The sequence below is a fragment of the Echinops telfairi genome, unplaced genomic scaffold, assembly GCF_000313985.2.
Source record: "Echinops telfairi isolate 266 unplaced genomic scaffold, ASM31398v2 ScPeMD7_18;HRSCAF=68, whole genome shotgun sequence".
Classification (NCBI taxonomy): domain Eukaryota; kingdom Metazoa; phylum Chordata; class Mammalia; order Afrosoricida; family Tenrecidae; genus Echinops; species Echinops telfairi.
In genome coordinates this window covers 32425302-32438632 of record NW_022103915.1, presented here as the reverse complement: position 1 = coordinate 32438632, position 13331 = coordinate 32425302, and the positions used below count along the sequence as shown (strand labels likewise).

General features: G+C 34.6%; 1 long non-coding RNA gene and 1 pseudogene across 1 annotated transcript; both read left to right on the top strand.

Annotated features, from left to right (window-relative positions):
- Positions 1–3437, top strand: part of LOC115868671 — an 11835-nt pseudogene extending 8398 nt beyond the window's left edge.
- A 2297-nt stretch (positions 3438–5734) lies between these two features.
- Positions 5735–11186, top strand: LOC123521397. Its single transcript, XR_006679844.1, has 4 exons — positions 5735–6415; positions 8528–8644; positions 8756–8876; positions 11125–11186. It is a non-coding gene; the product is annotated as an uncharacterized LOC123521397 (long non-coding RNA).
- The last annotated feature ends 2145 nt before the right edge of the window (positions 11187–13331 follow it).

The following is a 13331-nucleotide window of genomic DNA, read 5'->3' as shown; positions in this document are numbered from 1 at the left end:
GGCTTGGGTTTCTTCGCTTCAGGCCTTCAAAACCAGTGGGCGCTGGCCTCGCCCCGGGCACAGGAGCCCCTGTGTAGGCCGGGCCTACAGCCTGAGCGCTCCTTGCTTTCTCGCCCGCGTTCCCTTTCCCGTCCACGTTCCCCCGCGGGGTGAGACGTCTCGGCCGGTTTCGGGCTCTGCGTCTTGCCCCGGGGGAGCCTCTCCCCTCGGCCTCTCTCTCTCCTCCTGCCCGCAGAGCCCCGCGGTCGATTTTTCAGGGCCTCCTGCACACTCGCCCCGGGCTCTGCTTTCCAGCCGCCCTGCATTCGCCCTTTTTTAGCGAGCCGCTGCCCACCAACGGACCGCTTCCCCCCCGCTCTCGCCTCCTAGAGCCCGCCTCTAAGCCGAGTGGGCCTCATCCACTTGGAATTGGGCTAAGATGCTCCTTCTTTTGCACCTTTGCCGCTTTCTAGGCTAAGATTGTGATGCGTTTTGTTGCTCATCTTCCACCCCCTCTCCCGGAGGATGCTGTAAACTGCTGGTCGCCATTCATTCTGGGGAAATGACCAGGCTTCACGTTAGAATGTGCAACTTCTGCCTTACTCTCTCTTGGCCTTCAATATTACATTTTAAATGCGTTTTTCAAAATAGATCTAGGAGGATGAAGATTATTTTGAAGTTGTGTAATAAGGATTTCTATTGCCATGGAAATGCCATTTTGATACTGGGCAAAGTGGAACAACCAAAAGGAGGGAAGAGATTGATTGATTGACTGATTGATTGGACTCCTATCTGCTCTTGCACCGGACCGCTATAATGTGACGTAATGTGTATTAGGTAGTTGTCAGTAGTGTACAAAGTTACAACATTGTCTCGAGGCTTTTTTCATTTTTAAAAGCTTATTTCCAAAATCATCCCGCGGTTTAGAAAGCCATTTATTTGGTCTTCAGTTCCAGCCCCTCCCGGTTCAAGTTAATTAGTATCTCTTAAAAAAATTTTTTTTCTCCATCTATACAATGATGATTATAATGGTATCCACTTTATGGTTTATTGGGTTTGGGAAGTAATTGAGGAAAATATATTAAAGTTCTTTTTAAAAAATATTTATTAAAGTTCTTAGTGCAAGACCTAAGTAACATAGCAAGTGCTTAATCTATATTGGCCCATAGTGGTTTTAGAGAATTTTTAATGAAGTATAAGAACTTAACTCTGACACTAATATTTTTTCTTGTGTATTCTTAATAGACTTTTAAAGTTAAAATTAATCCTTATTTACTAATACATTATTAAGAGAAAGGTATTGTGATACAGTGAAAACAGCCATTGGGTTTCATTTTAAGGCTAGTCTCCCAACCACTTAATGTGTTCTATTGGATAATTTTTGCATAAATGAGAATATTCATGTATCTACTCCAGGTTATTTGAAATGAATGAAATCATGATAGCAGCTCTTGTAACCAGTAACACTAAATTTTGAAGTGTTGGTATTTTATTAATTCATCATCATAGCATTACCAAGAATTTCTTTATGATCATCAAAGTGTTTTCTTTTTTTTGAGGGGTAGGAGGGGATGAAGTGAGGGTTGATACCAAAAGACTTGTAGGAAGATTCTTTTTATTTACCTATTGTGCATAGGATTAATAATGGTTTTGACTAAGTTTTTTTTTTTAAGTAGCATTAACTTTTTATTCCACGGTGTTGATCTGAATTTATTTTTAAAAATATGTGTTTTTATGCTAATTCTAATCCATTTAAAAATTGAGTGAGACATATGTGCTTCAGAATTTTGGATTAAGTTCCTTTTTTTTTTTTTTTAATGACTTATGTTTATTTAACCGCTCAAGTTAGTTTGGTAACATAATAGTGAATTCAAAAGAAGTTATTTCAAATTCTATATAGCAGTATGATAGCAGAAGGAATTTACTCTTTTGGGAATATAAGGGGCTTTGGGGAACTATCTGTAAGTCTTTGTTGGAAAAATACTGTTATGATCAACTGTCTACAAGTTTTGTTTTTTTTAATCATTTTATTAGGGGCTCATACAACTTATCACAATTCATACACACATCAATTGTGTAAAGCACATTTGTACATTCATTGGCCTCATCATTCTCAAAACATTTCCTCTCCACTTAACCCCCCCCCCCCAAATTAGGTCCTCATTTTTCCCCTCCCTCCCTGTTCACCCCTCCCTCATGAGCCCTTGATAGTTTATAAATTGTTATTTTGTCATTAAGTTCCTTTTTCGCCATTAGTTGTACTTAATTTGTAGCGTTCATATGATACATGAAAAAAAATTGTAGCTTTTGGAGTAAAAGTTTTTGAATATTTTGTAAACACATTCTGTGTGTTGTAATCTCTCAATGATCTTCAAATGTTATCACTGCTTTTCATAAAAGGGAATTTCCCTCGATTCTCTCTTACAGCTTCTTGTAGGCTTTCTATCCATTTTTTCCCCTTAACTTTGGAACTGGTAGAAAATAAAAGGAAGAACATGATAGCCCACTACCCTGTATTGTTTTCAGTGGGTTTTTATGGTGGTTTTTTTTTGTGTGTGCCTATAATGAAATAAAACCTTTGCCATTCATATCCTCACATGTCTCAGTGAAACTAATTAAATTCATTATGTTGGGGGTGTTCTAACATTGCCATTTACCAGTCCCAAACGTTGTCATCTCCCTTAACACATTTGTATTATTTAAAAAATTTTGGCACAGTTCCAAAAAAGTTGCAAGAATAACGAATAATTCTCAAATAAATACCTGTCAATCAGATTTTTCAAATGCTAACATTTTGAGTTTTCTCCTATTTTTCTTCTGAAATCCCTTGCTGATAGCAGGCATGGTACTCCTTTTACCCCCTTGCCATGTGAGGTATTTATTTCCTAAAATCAAGAACATTTTCTTATTTAATAACAGTATAATTATCAAAATCAGGAAAATAGCAGTAACCTTATCTAGTCTACAGGTGTTACTTGAAATTTCACAAACTTTAGCATGGTATAAACTTGTATGTAGCTCAGTGAATTTTAGTAAATGGTAGAGTTGCTTGACCATCACCCCAATCCAGTTTTACCACCCTAAAAATATCCTTACATGGTAACATTTGTAAGTCAGTCTCCACCCCAGCTCCAGACAACAACTTATCTGTCTGTCTCTCTAGGTGATTTGGGAATGTTTCATCATCGAGAGTGGTAACAGCAAAGGAATTCTTCCAGAAAAAGAGCCATCTCCCTTTGAGGAGATTAAAAGCACTGGGTTATTTTCATGCCACTTGTTTGGGCTAATCAAACATTTTCTTCTTTGGGCAAAGTGTATCTTTTTCTTGGAATAGCTACAGAGAGAAACTGAAGTTTTGTGGGAATTCACTTTCGGAAGTGACTTAAGGAATTGTTTTGTTTAGACTAGGGTTAGCTTCCAGTATACAATACCTAGCAGGCTCTAAGAGCAGAATAGGAAACAGCGCATATTAATCTAATAATGAATATTTAGTTATTAGACTTTATAATTTCATATCAAAACTTGAGTTCACTGCCATCAAGCTGATGTTGACTCATAGCCACTCTATAGGGCAGAGTAGAACTGCCCCTGTGGGTTTCAAGACTTTAACTCTGGATAGAGTAGAAAGCCTCTTTTTTCTCCTGTGGAATGACGTAGTTAGCTGGAAAAGTGCAATGGAATAATCCTTATACACAGAAACTTGCTGTATTTTTGTATCCTATGCTATTTTCAGAGGTGGAGGGAAAAATAGTTGGAAAGCATGATTTAAAAATAAAAATAAATAAAAATAAAAACAAAACACATCCATATGTTCTGAGTATAAATAATTTTTTAAACCAAATTTATTGCAACAAAATTCAAATGCACTCATTTTAAGTTGGATGAGTTTTGACAAGTGCATGCCCCCGTGTGTGACCACAAACTTGTAATATGGAGTGCTTCCATTACTTTGGACTATAGCGTTTCATACCTTGGCAGGTAAAAATTTTTTGAACTATTTAAATTTACATTTTAAAAATGTTTTTTATATTACTTCAGTATTTACTTTGCAAATTCTGTTGTCTGTGTTTAGAGCACAACCACAATCCAACCACTTGTTGCCACTGTCATTACTAGGCCACCATTTTCCCCCCTGGATTATTTAGTAGCTTTGTAGAATCTTGTTCCTCCCCAATTTTAGTCCATCGGGTATCTTTCATTCAGATTCCCCAAATGTTAACTTTTGCCTCTGCCCCCCCCCCAATTCTTCTTCACATACTTTTAAAAATGTTTAAAATACAAGTCAAGTCAAAACCTTTCAGAAAGAAAACCAAAAACTCCTGCTGTGGCCTATTAAACTCTATTCTCTCAGAACTGCCTCTCCAATTAATACTCAGCATTTGTCTCCTTTGCTTCACTCCCTTTAACCATACTGTTGTCCTTGATCTCCAGTTATGGCTTTGATGGTTCTCTTCCAAACGCTCTCTGACAACTTCAGGTTCTTTGTGTTTGTACTTTCCTCTGCTTGTAAGGGTCTTCTTCAGATACATGGCCTCATTAAATTTTTTATTCAGATGTCACCCTCTGGGTGAAGTCTGACTATTGTATTTATTTATTTATTTAAGTAATGTGTTCACCTGATGTCTATTTTATTAAACATAACTTGGGGAGGGAGGGGAAAAATGAGGCGTTGATATTAAGGGCTCAAATAGAAAGCAAATGTTTTGAGAATGATGATGGCAATAAATGTACAAATGTGCTTGACACAATGGTTGGATGTATGGATTGTGATAAGAATTGTACAAGCTCCCAATAAAATGATTTAAAAAACAAACAACAACAAAAAGTCATAACTTAACGCATTTTTACAAATATTTTTGGGTGTAACTCAGTTTTGAAAACAATAATTTTAAAATCTATAGATATATATGAAAGAGCTTCAAAATGTTTATGGAAAAGTGTAATTAAAAGATAATGGAATTTTTCTATGAACTTTTGAAGCCACTTTGTGCAGAAGATATACTTTATCATGGGCAAAAACATTTTCCCATCTAACTCTTTAAAATATTGTGTAATTTGGAATAAGTTAAAGTAAGTAAATTCTGGCTCATAATTAAATGATTCTCATCTTTCCCCAGAAATTAATTCGGACATGAAGGAATGTAATGTAAGGAAAGACTTTTTTATAATTAATATTCAGACTGTATTTTAGCCTCTTAGTAGTTTTCAACTTTTCTATCTTAAGCACAGTTGTTTCATTATGTATCTTTTTCCATGGAAAATGTTCAACTAGCTTCAAAAAAAAAATTATTGTTGGGAAGATATGCCAAACATACAGCAATTCTATGGCAACTATATAAAAGAAGCTACTTCCTAGCTCTCTTCCTTGATTTATTTTTCCCAAAAGCACTAAGCAATTTCTCATTTCTATATAATAATATGGTGTTAATTATCATCTATAGGTAATCTGATAAGCTTTACTGATGGCTATGAAAGTTTATTCTTAATGATTTTCACATATGCCCCCAAATATAAAACTTTATATTGAAATGTTATTGGTAATTCATTTTAGGATATTTAAATTAAGCTCATTTTTTTTGTTTTTGTTTTTTAAGCTCATATTTTTTTTTAGCTCATATTTTTAAAGATCACTAGAAATGTGGTATTTTTGAATTCCCACGTAAATGGTCATTATTTGATTTTTCATATAATAGTCTATTAACTAGTCAATTTCTACTTTCATCTTTGAGGTTTACCTTAATATTGAGCAAGTGTTGAGTAGCTCCAATGAAAAGAAACCTTGCATAGAAAAATTAAAAGCAAATGAAGTAGGCATATTGCCAAAACTGAATGTTTATAATCTGGTTAAATTTTATTGAATAAATTAAATACCAGTAGTCCCCAGATTATGAATTCATTCTAGTCCTAAATTTACTTTAAGTCAACTTTGTGGATAAGCTGGGAATAGTTAGGTATGATTTGTATGTAACAGGCAAATGTTTGTCTTGTACCTTTCAACCCATAGGAACATTAAACACTTGTAGATACTACTAATGTTTTGTTTTGTGTTACAAATAGCACTCATTTGTTATCATGAACCATGTATTTACCTTGAAATTAAAAGACTACAGGGTTGGTTCATATGTTCATATTTAAAAACCTTGAAATGCAGTAGAAACACTAAGACCAGAGTTATTATTTTTTAATATCCTAATGGGAGTTAAAAGTAATTCTAAAGCTGAATTCATGACTTTGAAAATAACAGAAGTTAGACTTTGGGTTATTGATATCATAGTAATTAACTAGCATATAGTAGCTTAATAAATTTGATTAATGAGGTCCTCACAGTTTGTGTGTTGATTCATTCACTGATTATTTATTCAACAGGTATTAAAACCAACTGCCCATCTAAGAAAATGCTGAGATAGAGTATTATAATGATAATACAAGAGCTTCTGTAAGTAGTAGGACAGTAGCCCTTTTTGTTTACTTTAAAAGGCAGATATAATCCTTCCCCTTTCATATAGAATATTTGTTTTCATATTTTGGACAAAATATTAAAAAACAACACATATAATCCTAATTGTATTTAAAAATTTTTATTTCTAGTATTTTATTTGCTAAGTATGTGAAATTATTTTAGGAACTTCTTTATCTGTAAAGATTTTTGAATATTTTACTTATGCTGTTTTTAATAAAATTGAAATTTAGAATTTTAGAATATTGAGTTATCCTAACACATTAACTCAAAGAAACTCTCTGAAGAAGAACAGTTAGGGGAATGACAGAATGTTTTTCTAGGACTTTTAAAGCCATGATTAATAGGTAACTAGATAATTTACTAGTAATTTAGGGAAATGCACATTAAAACATTTAATCTATAACATTGCTAGACTTGAAACATTTGACTGTTGGTCATGGTAAGAATATGATTGAAAGGACATACCCATAGACTGGTAGAGGGGATATAAATTTCTACAAACGTTTTGGAGGATGATTTGAAGGTAATGTGTATTATGGAAATACTTGCACAAGTTTATAGGATTCTGTACATGTTATGTCCAAGAATTCTCAACATTATTTGTAAGAACTAAAAAATGGAAGCAACCATCTTTGTTGCTTACATAATTATTGTATGCTTGTGTTATAGTTTACAGCATTACAAAGAATGCACTAGTTTTTTGAGATGACATGAAGCAAAGCCATGCAAATGATAATGAGGAAGAACTGCATGTAATAATACAATATGATTACATTGCCCCCAAACATTATATATTTGTTTGTAAATAGAAAGATACCTAGAAAATTGGAGTTAATATATCAAACTGTACCCCACTGTTGCTATTGATTCTGTTCAGACTCATTAGCAGACCTATAAAACAGAGTAGTACTGCCCTACAGGGTCCAAGGCTCTGACTTTTGGAAGCAGCCTGCCACATCTTTCCTCCCACACAGCAGCTGCTGGGTTCAAACTGCAGAGTTTTTGGTTAGCAACTGAACATTCAATCATCAGGCCCACCTGGGGCTCCTTGTATCAACTGTAGATAATACAGTTTTATAATCATGTACGTGGAAAACTTGAATGTTTTTACCTTATCTCTTCTGAAGGGTGTTATAAAACGCAAAAAAGAAGAGAAACATCTCTAGACCTCTTTAGGTATGGCATATACTCGCTGCCATTGAGTCAATGCTGACTCAGCGACATCCTGTGAGTTTCCCAGACTAACTTCACTGGAGTAGAAAACCCAGTCTTTCTCCAGAGGAGCTGCTGGTGGTTTTAAACTGGGGACCATGGGGATTGTAGCCTAACTCATAACCACTCAACCACCAGAGCTCCTGTTTTGGAATATAGGTAGGAATTTTCAAGTGTCAAATATCTTCTGTTGATCAAATCAATAATTGCATTAGGGTCACCAATAAAGAGGTTAACCTACCTGTTTGACTTTTCTTTTGATTGGTATAGATGATCCTCTTAGAACATTCTAACAGTTTTTTTGCTTTCCCCAGTAGTTTTAGATTCTGGTATCTGTTGACAAAAATAACATTTTGAGGAAAGAAGATTTAAATACTTTGTTTAAAATACAAAATTACATTTCATTTAAGTAATGCAAGGACAAATTAAACTTAATATTCTTGACTTTAAAAAAATCAAATGGTAGCAATATGATTCTTGAATTGGAGTCATGAATGGTTAAGAGGTTTGCTTTTAATTTAAAATAGTCACTTTTCTTCATCACCATCAGTTATGTAGCTGTTTATGTTTGAGTGTTACTTTGTGGCCTGGTGTCCAGTTTTTCTTTTCCTTAGTTCTGTACTGGAGGAACACATTTGTTCTTGAGGAACTGTCCATGTTAAATCAATGAACACTATAACATTTTAAATTAGTTTTCAGTGTGTTGGTGGGTATTAGAAAAATGAGTGCATCAGAACACTTTTAAAAAAATGTTAGATACCATCCTGGAGTCTGAATTTGATTTGAAAAGATTCATTAATGTTTGGCATTTAATTTTTGGATATTAACAACTTCAAAAATTTTTTCTTCCTTTATATGTATCCCATATGATTGTAGGAGTCTATCCTGAACTTAGATCGTGTACATTTTGGGAACTTATTTTAGAAAAGATCTAAGTTTTAAAAATTCTCAATGGACAGACAGAGAAAAGAGGGTCTTTGCCAACAACTTTGGGTAAGAAAACTTTAGATTTTTGCAGATACTCTAAAAAATGAAGGTCAACAAGCCAGGCATATGAATAGTAAAGTTTTCAAATAAAATGATTTGTCATGGTTTCTTTTTTAGAACGCTGCAGTAAGAATGTCTTTCCCCCCTCATTTGAATCGCCCTCCCATGGGAATCCCAGCACTTCCACCAGGGATCCCACCCCCACAGTTTCCTGGTTTTCCTCCACCTGTACCTCCAGGTAAGTTTATTGATAGTGTTTTATTTTAAATCTCTATTTCTTGAATTGAGAAAAACAAAAACAAACATAAAATGACCTTTTTATTGTTTTCCAGGTCATTTTTTCATTCAATAGTTCATATACATTTTGTTTTCTCTCAATGACTGAAATTCCCATATGTAACATCATTTGTTCCCTGTGCTTCTCATTCCCATTCCTCCTTTCCCCCAACCCTTCTGAATTTTGTTTTTGGGTAAATGCCGCCCTTTTGATCTCAAATGGTTGGTTGTACTAAGGAGTATATAACTTCCCTAGTGTTACTGTTTCCCTTATAGGTATGTCCCATGATTTGACTAAAAGTTGAACTATCACAGGTATGAGTTCAATTCTAGACATGAAGGGTGCCTGAACACCATAGTCTTAAGTATGAAAGGAAATAGAAAGCAAGGGGCGTATTTCTCTAAGGCTAGTTAAGATTGGTCAGCACACTGTAAAATGAGATAGTATTTGTCACTGTATTTGGTTGGTGGAACTCTTAAGGGCCTTTGTTCACAGAATGGAATGTTACTGTGATTTTGAATTCATTAGTAACAATATGAAGCAGTTTAGGGAACCATACTTGTGATAAATGGCACTCTAGTTGTAGTGGTAGGTTGGTTGCCATCTACGTTCTGTGTATAACCTCAGATAATGAATGAAATAATATTCTAGAGTTCAAAATTGTAATACTTCATGTGTAATTTTCTCATCTTTTCTATTAATGCAATTGATTGAATACTGAATAAGATAACGTAGGTGGCAATGGTATGTATGTGGGATCTTTAAAAAAATTTGTGGAAATTTTTGTTCTTTTATCTCCATGAACTTTTGTAAACCCCCTTGTATTAAGTTAGAAAATAACTTTGAAAAATGGTTGTAAGTTTTCCTTAAAAAATGCATATTGATAAAAAGAAGTCTATGAACACCCTCCAATTCCATAGTTCCTTCCCAAAGACAGCCTTTCTTAACAATTTCTAATGTGTAGCTCTCGGGATGGGCTGTGCACAGCCCAGCAGGTTTGCTGTGCTCCCCCTTTTGCCAAGAACACAAGTGGTAACATACATACCTTACACACTTGGTGCTCTTTGTTCTTTGTCCACTTTAGCAGATTTATTTACATTGTAGGGGAAAAAAAATCTCAGCATGCCCTTTCCCCTAATATTTTCTTTAATAGAATTTTTTGGGGGAGTAGATATATATATATATTTTTTTTCTTCTTCAAAGTTATGGAAATTGTAGATGTGAGTTGATTAGAGTGTGACATCCAGTGTCCTGAAAGTGCTCACATAAATTATGTCAATCCCCCATAGACACTTTGATGATAGAATTACCTCAGTAGAATTAAGGGAATGGAAATGGAAGAAACTAAGGATAAAGAACTGGCCTAAAGTGTATGATGCAAAACGACAGAATCAAGAAATGAATTCAGGTTTAAAAGGAAGTCTTTTTCTACTTTGTACAGTTTTCTATAGACTTATTGACACGATTTTCTAAGTCATACTTTGAAAAACATGCATCTATTGTAAATATATTAAGGCATAGTGCTAAGAACTTATTAGTCTTACATAATAATTGTAACTTGTTGCTGAATTTGACTTGAACCATGATTTCATAACTTTTCAGATAGATGTACAAGCATTTAAAATGTATATATTTTAAATCTCTATATAAATAGTATATAAATCTCTAATTACTGTATGTACATGTGTATAAGCCAAATTTTTTAGCACATTTGTAATGCAGTTTTTGTACAGTTAGGTGCCTCAGCTGATATTCGGGTTGACTTATACTAGAGTATGTACGGTATTATTGAACTAGAAATAGTGAAATTATTCTTAGGTTTGAAGGTGAATTTCTCACTTGATACTTTCAATGATTAATACCATTGTACACACCTGTAAATTAATATGTATTTATGCAAGGTGCTGGTTTTGAGGACCTGCTGAACCAGATAAATATGAATTGATAAAATGTCAAGAATTTTATCTTTTGTGTGCGATAGCTTACATTCAGAATAGTTTTTTGTTCCATATAAATTTGTATATTTTCACTTGATAAACGTATTATTTCTTAAAGACAGGTATAATCCTATTTTTATTAGTTATATATTTCTATTAGCCATAAGTAAAAAAGATATTTGTATAAATTGTAGCTGTTACAGAATATGGTAATCTGTTACAATATTTACAGTATTTTTAAAACTCATCTTTTTTTCTTTCCTTTTCCAAAGGGACTCCGATGATTCCTGTACCAATGAGCATTATGGCTCCTGCTCCAACTGTAAGTATAAGTTTAAGAAGGAATTAGAAGATAGGGTTGTGCTAGTGTTTTTCAAAGCCAAATAACTTGGTTGACTTAGTTGAATGATTTAAATCTTTAAAATAGTAACAGGAAAAGAATGGCAACACTCATCTATGTCATACCACTTAATTGAATAAATTGCATATGCAATTGCCCTATTCATATGATAATAGAATTACTCCATTTCTTATCTCAATAAACAAATACTCAAACTCACACATATACATACATGTATCTATGAGACTGAAGTAAAAATTTCAATATTGGAGAGTGAAATTGATATGGAGTACATTTCTGTACTTTCCCCTTTCATTTTAAGCACCTCCCCCTGTCATTAGAGGGTACCCAAAACAAATTGGAAAAAAAGCTCCACTGGGCGGAGCTTTCATAGTATGCATGTTTCTCACTAGGTGAGCATCTAGCAACTCTCTGAATTAGTGCACCCAGTGGCATTGCCTGGGAAGGTTCTCTCTGGTCACAGTGAATTTTTTTCGTAAAAGCAAGTTTCCCTCAAACCTCGTTTTTTTGTGATGGCTGATTTAATAACAGCCTGCAGCTGTGAAATATTGTTTTTTGTTCGGGAAAAATGCCACTGAAACTTGTGGTGTTGAACACAACTTAAAAGGATAGCGTTATGGGCAAAAAAGTGTGTATTTTAAAAAGGTGAAATGTTGATTGATGACAAACCTTGTTCTGAACAACGTCAACTTCCAGAAGGGACAAAAATGTTGACTCATAGTGTATTTGAAGTTAATTCCACCAGGTCAGACTGTTAATCAAGCTTTCTATTTAGAACAGTGGTTCTCAACCTTTCTAATGCTGCAGTGACCCTTTAATACAGTTTATGTTGTAGTGACCCCTCCCAACCATAAAATTGTTTTTGTTGCTACTTCATAACTGTAATTTTGCTACTGTTATGAATCAGGTGACTCCTGTGAAAGGGTTGTTCAGCCCCTAGAGGGGTTGTGACCCACAGGTTGAGAACTGCTGATTTGATTTAGAAGTTCAGAAAAACCTGATTTGTAGCAGATGAGGGACAGGTTTTGCCACCACCACAACAATGCACCTGTGCCTGTAGATATCTCAGTGTGCCAGTTTTTGGCAAAAACCACCATTGCCTTTCTCCCTCCATGCACATGACTCGCCTGACCTTGTTCCGTGAGACTTCTTTTTGTTTCCACGAATGAAAAGGGACATGAAAGGACAACGATTTGACAATGTAGAAGAGGTGAAAAAAACGAGGGGGCCATCCAAACAGAGGAGTTAGAAAAATGTTTACAAGAATGGGGTTGCAGATTTGACTAATATATTAAGTGTAATGGAGATTACTTTCAAAGGTGATAAAGTAATTTTATAAAAAAAAATTTAAACACATAGCTTTGAAAAATAAAATTACAGCTTTTTTTGGGATACCCCTTCATATTTCTTTCTTTCTTTTCTTTGTCTTGTATGACACCTTCAAGCTTTGTCTAGTTTTACTGAAGGCTTTCCGTGGCAGAACTCCTTCATTACTAAATCTTAAATCTGGAATTTTAATACTTGGTTGAAATTTATTAAAGCTATTGAACACTTAAAGCATCTTAGTTAAGAAAAAGTTAATGCTAATAGACTACCTAGAGGTGTGAAAATGACATGGACTCTGCATCTCAACTTCTTTGACTATACAAGGGAGAAAGAGAATCTAACTCCTCCTTAACCAGCCAAAAGCCTGTTGCCCTTAGGCAGATGTCAGACATAACTTCCAAACTCCCATCCTTCATCTTTATTTACCTTATTCACACCCATTCACACTTAGACCCAGGCATTCATCCACAGCACTCTTCTTTTTGGTTTAATATTTTGTTTCAATGACCTTGCAGAATTTACTGATACAACTCATCAATATAGATGTTTGTTAAGGAAATTAATGGGTTTCCATAAGTCAGAATGAGAAAATATTAAGGATGCAGTCATTGGTCTAAGCACCTTCAGCCAGCAGTCATGTTTCTCTCTAGTCCATAGCCTCTCAACCTCTCTGGCCTGCCTCTGCATCCCATAGACCATGAACCCTACATGCTGCTCTGCTTCAGTTTCATCGTATCTGTACTGCTTGTCTGCTTTGTCTGCTCTCCTTGTCTTGATCTTTGGTCATGGCAT